Below are 10,313 nucleotides of genomic sequence, written 5' to 3'. Positions count from 1 at the left end.
GTTTGTTCTCCATATTTATGAGTCTCTTCTGTGTTGTCCCCTCCCTGTTTTTATATTATTTTTGTTTCCCTTCCCTTATGTTCATCTGCTTTGTCTCTATATAAAGTCCTCATATGAATGAAGTCATATGATTTTTTGTTTTTCTCTAATTTCACTTAGCATAATCCCTCCAGTTCCATCCACGTAGTTGCAAATGGCAAGATTTCCTTCTTTTTGATTGCCGAGTAATACTCCATTGTGTTTGTGTGTGTGTGTGTGTGTGTGTGTGTGTGTGTGTGTGTGTACATACCACTTCTTTATCCATTCATCCATCAATGGACATTTGGGCTCTTTCCATACTTTGGCTATTGTTGATAGTGCTGCTATAAACACAGGGGTGCATGTGTCCCTTCGAAACAGCACACCAGTATCCCATGGATAAATGCCTAGTAGTGCAATTGCTGGGTTGTAGAGTAGTTCTATTTGTAGTTTTTTGAGGAACCTCCATACTGTTTTCCAGAGTGACTGCACCAGCTTGCATTGCCACCAACAATGCAAAAGAGATCCTCTTTCTCTGCATCCTTGCCAACATCTGTTGTTGCCTGAGTTGTTAATGTTAGCCTTTCTGACAGGTGTAAGATGTATCTCATTGAGGTTTTGATTTGTATTTCCCTGATGATGAGTGATGTAGAGCATTTTTTCATGTGTCAGTTGGCCACCTGTATGTCTTCTTTGGAGAAGTGTCTATTCCTGTCTTTTGCCCATTTCTTCACTGGATTATTTGTTTTTTGGGTGTTGAGTTTGATCAGTTCTTTATAGATTTTGGATACTAACCCTTTATCTGATATGTCATTAGCAAATATCTTCTCCCATTCTGTTGGTTGCCTTTTAGTTTTGCTGATTGTTTCCTTCACTGTGCAGAAGCTTTTTATTTTGATGAAATCCCAATAGTTCATTTTTGCTTTTGTTTCCCTTGCTTCTGGAGACGTGTTGAGAAAGAAGTTGCTGTGGCCAAGATCAAAGAGGTTTTTGCCTGCTTTCTCCTCAAGGATTTTGATGGCTTCCTATCTTACATTTAGGTATTTCATCCATTTTGAGTTTATTTTTGTATATGGTGTAAGAAAGTGGTCCAGGTGCCTTCTTCTGCATGTCTCTGTCCAGTTTTCCCAGTCCCACTTGCTGAAGAGAAGGTCTTTATTCCACTGGATATTCTTTCCTGCTTTGTCAAAGATTAGTTGGCCATACCTTTGTGGGTCCATTTCTGGGTTCTCTATTCTGTTCCATTGATCTGAGTGTCTCTTCTTATGCCAGTATCATACCGTCTTGATAACTACCACTTTGTAGTATAGCATGAAGTCGAGGATTGTGATGCCTCCTGCTTTGGTTTTCTTTTTCAAGATTGCTTTGGCTATTCGGGGTCTTTTCTGGTTCCATACAAATTTTAGGATTATTTGTTCTAGCTCTGTGAAGAATGCTGCTGTTACTTTGATAGGGATTGCGTTGAATATGTAGATTGCTTTTGGTAGTACTGACATTTTAACAATATTTGTTCTTCCGATCTAGGAGCATGGAATCTTTTTCCATTTTTTTTGTGTCTTCTTCAATTTCTTTCATAAACTTTCTATAGTGTTCAGTGTATAGATTTTTCACCTCTTTGGTTAGATTTATTCCTAGGTATTTTATGGTTTTTTTGTGCAACTGTAAATGGGATCGATTCCTTGATTTCTCTTTCTGTCACTTCATTGTTGGTGTATAGTAATGCAACCGATATCTGTGCGTTGATTTTATATCCTGCAACTTTGCTGAATTCATGAATCAGTTCTAGCAGTTTTTGGTGCAATCTTTTGGGTTTTCCATATAGACTATCATGTCTTCTGAGAAGAGTGAAAGTTTGGCCTCTTCCTGGTCAATTTGGATGCCTTTTATTTCTTTGTGTTGTCTGAGTGCAGAGGCTAAGACTTCCAATCCTATGTTGAGTAACAGTGGCAAGAGTGGACATCCCTTTCTTATTCCTGACCTTTGGGGGAAAGCTATGAGTTTTTCCCCACTGAGGATGATATTAGCGTTGGGTCATTCATATATGACTTTTAGGATCTCGAGGTATGCTCTTTCCATCCCTACTTTCTTGAGGGTTTTTATCACAAAAGGATGCTGTATTTTGTCAAATGCTTTCTCTGCATCTATTGAGTGGATCATATGGTTCTTGTCCTTTCTTATACTGATGTGATGAATCATGTTAATAGTTTTGCAGATATTTTTTTTTAATTTTTTTTTTCAACGTTTATTTATTTTTGGGACAGAGAGAGACAGAGCATGAACGGGGGAGGGGCAGAGAGAGAGGGAGACACAGAATCGGAAACAGGCTCCAGGCTCTGAGCCATCAGCCCAGAGCCCGACGCGGGGCTCAAACTCACGGACCGCGAGATCGTGACCTGGCTGAAGTCGGACGCTTAACCGACTGCGCCACCCAGGCGCCCCTAGTTTTGCAGATATTGAAGCAGCCCTGCATCCCAGGTATAATCCGCTTGGTTGTGATGAATAATTTTTTTAATGTTTTGTTGGATCCAGTTGGTTAATATCTTGTTGAGGATTTTTGCATCCATGTTCATCAGAGAAATTGGTCTATACTTCTCCTTTTTAGTGTGGTCTCTGTCTGGTTTTGGATTCAAGGTAATGCTGTCTTCATAGAAAGAGTTTGGAAGTTTCCCTTCCATTTCTATTTTTTGGAAGAGCTTCAAGAGAATAGGTGTTAACTCTTCCTTAAATGTTTGGTAGAATTCCCCTGGAAAGCCATCTGGCCTTGGACTCTTGTTTTTTGGCAGATTTTTGATTACTAATTTAATTTCCTTACTGGTGATGGGTCTCTTAAAATTTTCCATTTCTTCCTGTTTCAGTTTTGGTAGTATATATGTTTCTAGGATTTTGTCCATTTCTTTGAGATTACCCACTTTATTGGCATAAAATTGCTCATATTATTCTCTTATTATTGTTTTTATTTCTGCTGTGTTGATTGTGATCTCTGGTCTTTCATTCTTGATTTTATTTATTTGGGTCCTTTCCTTTTTCTTTTTGTTCAGACTGGCTAGTGATCTGTCAATTTTGGTAATTCTTTCAAAGAACTAGCTTCTGGTTTCATCGATCTGTTCTACTGTTTTGTTTTTGTTTTTTGTTTTTTTTTTTTTGGTTTTGATAGCATTAATTTCTGCTCTAATCTTTATTATTTCCTGTCTTCTGCTGGTTTTGGGTTTTATTTGCTGTGCTTTTTCCAGCTCCTTAAGGCGTAAGGTTAGGTTGTGTATCTGAGATCTTTCTTCCTTCTTTAGTAAGGCCTGGATTGCTATATACTTCGCTCTTATGACCGCCTTTGCTGCGTCCCAGAGGTTTTGGGTTGTGGTGTTATCATTTTAATTGACTTCCATATATTTTTTAATTTCCTCTTTAACCGTTTGGTTCGCCTATTCACTCTTTAGTAGGATGTTCTTCAGTCTCCAAGTATTTGTGACCTTTCCAAATTTTTTCTTGTGGTTGATTTTGAGTTTCATAGCGTTGTGTCTGAAAATATGCACGGTATGATCTCGATCTTTTTGTACTTACTTAGGGCTGATTTGTGTCCCAGTATGTGGTCTATTCTGGAGAACGTTTCATGAGCACTGGAGAAGAATGTACATTCTGCTGCTTTAGAATGAAATATTCTGAATATATCTGTTAAGTCCATCTGGTCCAGTGTGTCATTCAAAGCCATTGTTTCCTTGTTGATTTTTTGAATAGATGATCTGTCCATTTCTGTGAGTGGGGTGTTGAAGTCTCCTACTATTATGGTATTACTATCGATGAGTTTCTTTATGTTTCTGATTAGTTGAATAATATATTTGGGTGCTCTCCCATTTGGTGCATAAATGTCTCCAATTGTTAGGTCTTCTTGGTGAATAGACCCCTTGATTATGATATAGTGCCCTTCTGCATCTCTTGATACAGTCTTTATTTTCAAGTCTATATTGTCTGATATAAGTAAGCCCACTCTGGCTTTCTTTTGTTGACCATTAGCATGATAGATGGTTCTCCATCCCCTTGTTTTCAAATTGAAGGTGTCTTTAGGTCTCAAGTGGGTCTCTTGTAAACAGCAAATAGATGGATCTTGTTTCTTTATCCATTCTGTTTCCCTATGTCTTTTGATTGGAGCATTGAGCGCATTGACGTTTAGAGTGAGTACTGAAAGATACGAATTTATTGCCATTATGATGCTTGTAGAGTTGGAGTTTCTGGTGGTCTCTGGTTTTTCTAATCTTTGTTGCTTTTGATATATATATATATATATATATATATATATATATATATATATCAAAATACACACACACACACACACACACACACACACATACATATTCACTTTTTCTGCCCTCAGAGAGTCCCCCTTATTGCAGGGCTGGTTTAGTGGTCGTAAACTCCTTTAATTTTTGTTTGTCTGGGAAACTTTTTATCTCTTCTTCTATTTTGAATGACAGCCTTGCTGGATAAAGAATTCATGGCTTCATATTTTTCTGATTCAGCACACTGAATATATCCTGCCACTCCTTTGTGGCCTGCCAAGTTTCTGTGGATAGTACTGCTGCAAACCTGATCTAGCTTCTCTTGTAGCTTAAGGACTTTTTTCCCTTGCTGCTTTCATGATTCTCTGCTTGCCTGAGTATTTTGTGAATTTGACTATGATATGCTTTGTTGGTGGTCGGTTTTTGTGGAGTCTAATGGGGGTCCTCTGTGCTTCCTGGATTTTGATGTCTGTGTCCTTCCCCAGGTTAGGAAAGTTTTCCACTATGATTTGCTCACATTACCCTTCTACCCCTATTTCTCTCTCTTCCTCTTCTGGGGTCCCTATGATTCTGATGTTGTTCCTTTTTAATGAGTCACTGATTTCTCTAATTCTTAAATTGCACTCTTTTGCCTTCATCTCCCTCTTTTTTTGTGCTTCATTTTTCTCTGTAAGTTTGTCCTCTATATCGCTGATTCTCTGTTCTGCCTCATCCATCCTTGCCACCACTGCCTTCATCCCTGATTACAGCTCAGTGATAGCATTTTTAATTTCATTCTGGCTATTTTTTACTTGTTTTATCTCTGCAGAAAGGGTTTCTAATCTATTTTCAATTCCAGCTAGTACTCTTATTATCGTGATTCTAAATTCTGTTTCAGACATCTTGCTTGTATCTATTTTGGTTAAGTCCCTGGCTGTCGTTTCTTCGTGCTCTTTCTTTTGGGGTGAATTCCTTCATTTTGTCATTTTGAAGTGAGAAAAGGAGTTAATGAGGTAGAAAAATTGAAATTAAAAAAATTAAAACTAAAAAAATTTTAAAATTAAAAATTAAACACATACATACAAATCAAATAGATGATGGTAGATCCTAGGTGTGTTTTGGTTGGGTGTTGAAAGTAGTTTGACAGATGAGAGAAAAAGGGGGGGGAGAAAAAAAAGGAAATCATTTGAGAATTTGAAAAAATGAATACACTGAAGTAGAGTAAAATGAGATGTGGGGTAAAATAGAATTTGAAAAAATATACACAAAAGTAAATAATATTGTAGAAAAAAATAAAGAAAAATATTCTTAATAAAAAATTAAAAATGAATATGATTTTTTTCTTTTTGTGTATTCAAAAACAAGAAATGAAAAATAGAAAAAAAGAAAAAAATCATTCGCATTTTTGAAAAAAGTGAATACACTGTAGTAGATTAAAATAAAATGATGGAAGTAAAATAGAATTTGAAAAAAATTTCATAAAAGCAAAAAAATATAGTAAAAAATTTAATTAAGATTTTTATTTTATTTTTAAAAAATTTTTTTTCAACGTTTATTTATTTTTGGGACAGAGAGAGACAGAGCATGAACAGGGGAGGGGCAGAGAGAGAGAGGGAGACACAGAATCGGAAACAGGCTCCAGGCTCCGAGCCATCAGCCCAGAGCCTGACGCGGGGCTCGAACTCACGGACCGCCAGATCGTGACCTGGCTGAAGTTGGACGCTTAACTGACTGCGCCACCCAGGCGCCCCTAAATTAAGATTTTTAAAGAAATTGAAAGTAAAAATTAAGTTTTTCTCTTTCTGCATTCAAGAAAAAGAAAAGAAATGAAAAAGAAAAAAGGAAAAGAAAGAAAAAAAGGAACTTGTTTGAAAATTTGAAAAGGTGAATACACTGAAGTAGACTAAAATAAAATGAAGTAAAATCGAATTTGTAAAAATTTACACAAAAGTAAAAAATACAGTATAAACATTAAAGAAAAATATTTTTAATAAAAATTGAAAATAAAAATTTTTTCTTTCTGTATTCAAGAAAAAGAATAGAAGTGTAAAAGAGGAAAAAAAGAAAATTGAATGGATGAACCTGCTAAAAGATTGAAGTAGGACTGAAATTACTTCATTTTCCCTAGAAGTCAGTCTCTGTAGCATTTTATAGTCCATAAACTAAGCCGGCGGTGAGTCTTCTGTTCTTGAAGGGCAAAGTTGGCCCAGTTGGGTGGGGCTCAGTGTAACAGCTTCGCTCTCCACTGGATGGCGCTGCTAGCCTACTGAGGTGGAGTGTTGTGGAGCTTTAGGTGCATATGCGCATGCATGAGAGCAGTGAAAATGGCACCACCCAGCTACCCAGTCTGTTCTCCCGGGTTAGCAATTGCTCACCTGTCCTCTGTCTTCAGGTTTTGTGCACTCACTCCCTGCTTTTTCACTGTCTGTGACAAGGCCCCAGGTGGTACCTCTCTCCTAAATTTTGTCTCAGATGCGGCTGTTTTCCCCGGCCCCTTACTTCTGGAGGATTGTGGCTTTGACCCGTTCTGCCCCTCTGCAGGAGGGTCTCACCGAGCAATGTCTGAATGAGCAATGGCTGAATGTCGGCTGCACCCAGGAATGCCCGCTGGACCCCTGCTGTTGCTGGTGCCCCGAGACTGCAGCCAGGTGCCAGCCCTCCCCAGAAAAAGTTCACGAGACAGTGTAGTAGCAGCATTTCAGGGATTATGGAAAATCACAACACACATCTGGCACCAGGCCTCACCCTTAATGACCTTGTTCCAGCATCAGTGAATGTTGCCATTTTTTGGGGTCTGCTGGGACCAGGTGGCTTCAGCAGTCTCTACCAAATATCCTTTCAGCATTGGAACCGCTTTTCCCCATGTGGCCTGAGAACCTCCCAGACCCCATTCTGTTCTTGGGGATTTGTCCTTCCCACCAGAGCACTGCCAGGTATCAAGCTGCGGAGTTGCAGCCTTTGCACTCCCCTTGTTTACAGTTTTAATGGAATTTAAACCCTCTCCTTTCTCCCTTTTTAGTTTAGTCCCTGTGGCTGTTTCCAATTTTCCACTTTCTCTCAGGCTGCTTTTGGGGAGGGGTGCTTTTCCCGTATTCTCCCCCGCCTTCCCAGTCTGTGTCCTCTCTCCTCCCGCAAAAGCAGTTCCCTACCCTCCGTGGCTTCTCGCTCCCCAAATTCACTTCTCTGCGCCTTGTACCTGCTGAATTCTGTGGTTGAGGTTGTGCAGATTGTTGTGTTAATACTCCAATCAGTTTTCTAGGTGTGTAGGATGGTTTAGTGTTGGTCTGGTTGTATTTCATGGATGAGAGACACACAAAAACCTTCCATGCTGTTCAGCCAACTTGGCTCCTCCTTGGTTTCTTTTAAATTAAATTTTGTTGGGGCGCCTGGGTGGCACAGTCGGTTAAGCGTCCGACTTCAGCCAGGTCACGATCTCGCGGTCCGTGAGTTCGAGCCCTGCGTCGGGCTCTGGGCTGATGGCTCAGAGCCTGGAGCCTGTTTCTGATTCTGTGTCTCCCTCTCTCTCTGCCTCTCCCCCGTTCATGCTCTGTCTCTCTCTGTCCCAAAAATAAAAATAAAATAAACGTTGAAAAAAAAAATTTAGAAAGGAAAAGAAGAAAGAATGGCTGATGGAGGTAATGGTAACTAATGATTGAAGATTGAAAATGAACTCAAAGCCTAGGGGAAATGAATCCATAGGTCTGTACACTATTGGTTAACCAAGTCTCATTATTCTTTGGCCTGGAAAAAATCTCTACTTACATTCATCTGACTTAGCAAGTTTATTAAGATCATGGTTCTTTCAGAGCACTAATGCAAGAGCAGTTGATGTAAAATGCAGTATTTAGTGAGTAATGCTACAAATCCAAAGTTTTCATTTATACCCCCTCTTTCTATGTGGGAATCCCATTGGTAATGCAGAAGGAGGGGCTCATCCAGCTTCTAGATGGTAAACAAACACATACACCCAAAGTCCAGCTGCTATGGATCAGTGCAGTTAATCAACAACAAATTGAACAAAATGCAGTCAGCCATAATTGCATATTAATTAAGATAAAACTTGTATAAAAGAATAGTTATATGTTAAATTGAGAAATTTCTCTTAAAAATTGTATTTACTAAATCTCCTTCATTACTTTACTAAATAAAGGACTCTTTATTTGAAAAGAATCCTAAATAAAGGATTACTTTACTCCTTTACTAAATAAAGGACTCTTTATTTGAAAAGAATTTTAGCTGGAAAGTATTACTTTCTCTAACTTACCAACCCATTACCCTTACCCAAACACGTGTCTCAGTGTAACCTTTGCCATAAACCTTTATAATTTGCATATTTGTAGCTCTTGTATTTATCTTGTTTCATAAAAGATTTCAAAATTTATAGAATTCCTTTAGCACCTTCCTCTTTTCAAGGCAGGGGCTGTTGATGTGAACATATGTGCCCCCACGATATGAGCTCTTTGAAATCAGAAAACGTATTTCATTTTGGCCTTCCCAGCAACTAACACCATGTCAGTCACATTGAGTGAAGACAGCTACATTGATGCTGGATGCTGGTATAGGATTTGAATGGGACTTGACAGAATGGAGCCTAGAAAGCTAATCATGAGCAAGTCAAAGAATCCCTGAGCAGTATTAGTTGATGTTTGGGACCACTGTTAGATTTTCTTCCTAGGATTTCGATATAAATTGTAGAAATACGAAATTATCATAGGAGGCTTTCAATAAAGAAAAAATCAAATCACATGATTTATTAATTCTCATTAATATTTTGATTTTGTCTTGTTTTACTTAAACTCTATAGATATGATTTTCTGTCAAGATGGACAGTAAACAGACTGGAAGTGTTATCAAGTAATTGAAGTATTGATTATACTTTAGTCCACATGTCCTGTATATCAAAATCCTCTCAACTTTCTTGAAGGATTTATTATGTCCAAAATAAATCTGTGTCCCAGATGAACTAAGTATGGAAAGAGAAGCTGATATCAGTGCCTTCCCTGGGTGTGGTTAGATAAGACAGATACAAGTAGGTAAAAAAGGATCTAAGTCCTGGAAGTTCAAGAATTTTTTTGAATAAAATTAACAGTGACACTACATGGACATGACCAGCTCCTATGGATTTCCCCTTCTCGTTAATTTGCAGAGTTAAGAATAAAGACCTCAGAGCCTGAGGATCTAGGCTAAAATGATAGCTTTGGAAATATGTAATGAAGTGATCTTGGGAAAGAAAGAAACTTTTCATAGTCTTAGTTCTTACATTCCACTGTTGATATGAGAGCTAAGTAATATAATATATTTAAAGTGATATGGGGATTATGTCACATATTTTAAACTTGGCATGAAATTTACTTGCTCCACAAGAAAATGCTTCTGGAGTTTGAGCACTTAAACTCTTGGGTCCCTTAGCAATCCAAACTACTTACATTTTGTGATCCTACCATTTTAAAAGATGGTTTGAGAGAGGGAGTCAAACTGTAAGAGAATCTTAACTCTGGAGAACAAACTGAGGGTTGCTAGAGGGAGGTGGGCATTAAGGAGGGCACTTGTGATGAGCACTGGGTGTCATATGGAAGTGATGAATCACTGAATTCTACTCCTGAAACCAGTACTACACTATATGTTAACTAATTTGAGTTTTAATAAAATCTTGGAAGCAAAACAAAAACAAATGGTTTCCAGGTCTTTGGATCTTACTTATCTACTTCTGTCTGGAAATGACAAATGACTTTCTATCAGGTCCTTTTTACCAGCACTAGCCCCATAACCTCACTTAACCTCAAGAGAAGGGATCTAAATATTACAGGGGTATTTAGTGAACAATAAGTGTCTCTAACACTGCTACTTGATTTTGTATGACCTTGACAAGTTACTTAATCTTCTTAATTTCAGGTATTTATCTGTAATCTGAGACTAATTGAAGACTGGGACAAGTGAGGTTTTAATGTGCACTCTCAGAGGACTGTACTGATTTCACTCCATACTGTTGAATGAGCTTGCACAAGTTTCTGAACTTTGTCTCAGTTTCTCTCTCTCTCTCTCATGTGA

Source organism: Leopardus geoffroyi, chromosome C2 (genome assembly GCF_018350155.1).
Source record: "Leopardus geoffroyi isolate Oge1 chromosome C2, O.geoffroyi_Oge1_pat1.0, whole genome shotgun sequence".
In the NCBI taxonomy this organism is placed as follows: domain Eukaryota; kingdom Metazoa; phylum Chordata; class Mammalia; order Carnivora; family Felidae; genus Leopardus; species Leopardus geoffroyi.
The sequence above is the reverse complement of the archived record's forward strand: the minus strand, read 5'-3'. Positions refer to the sequence as shown.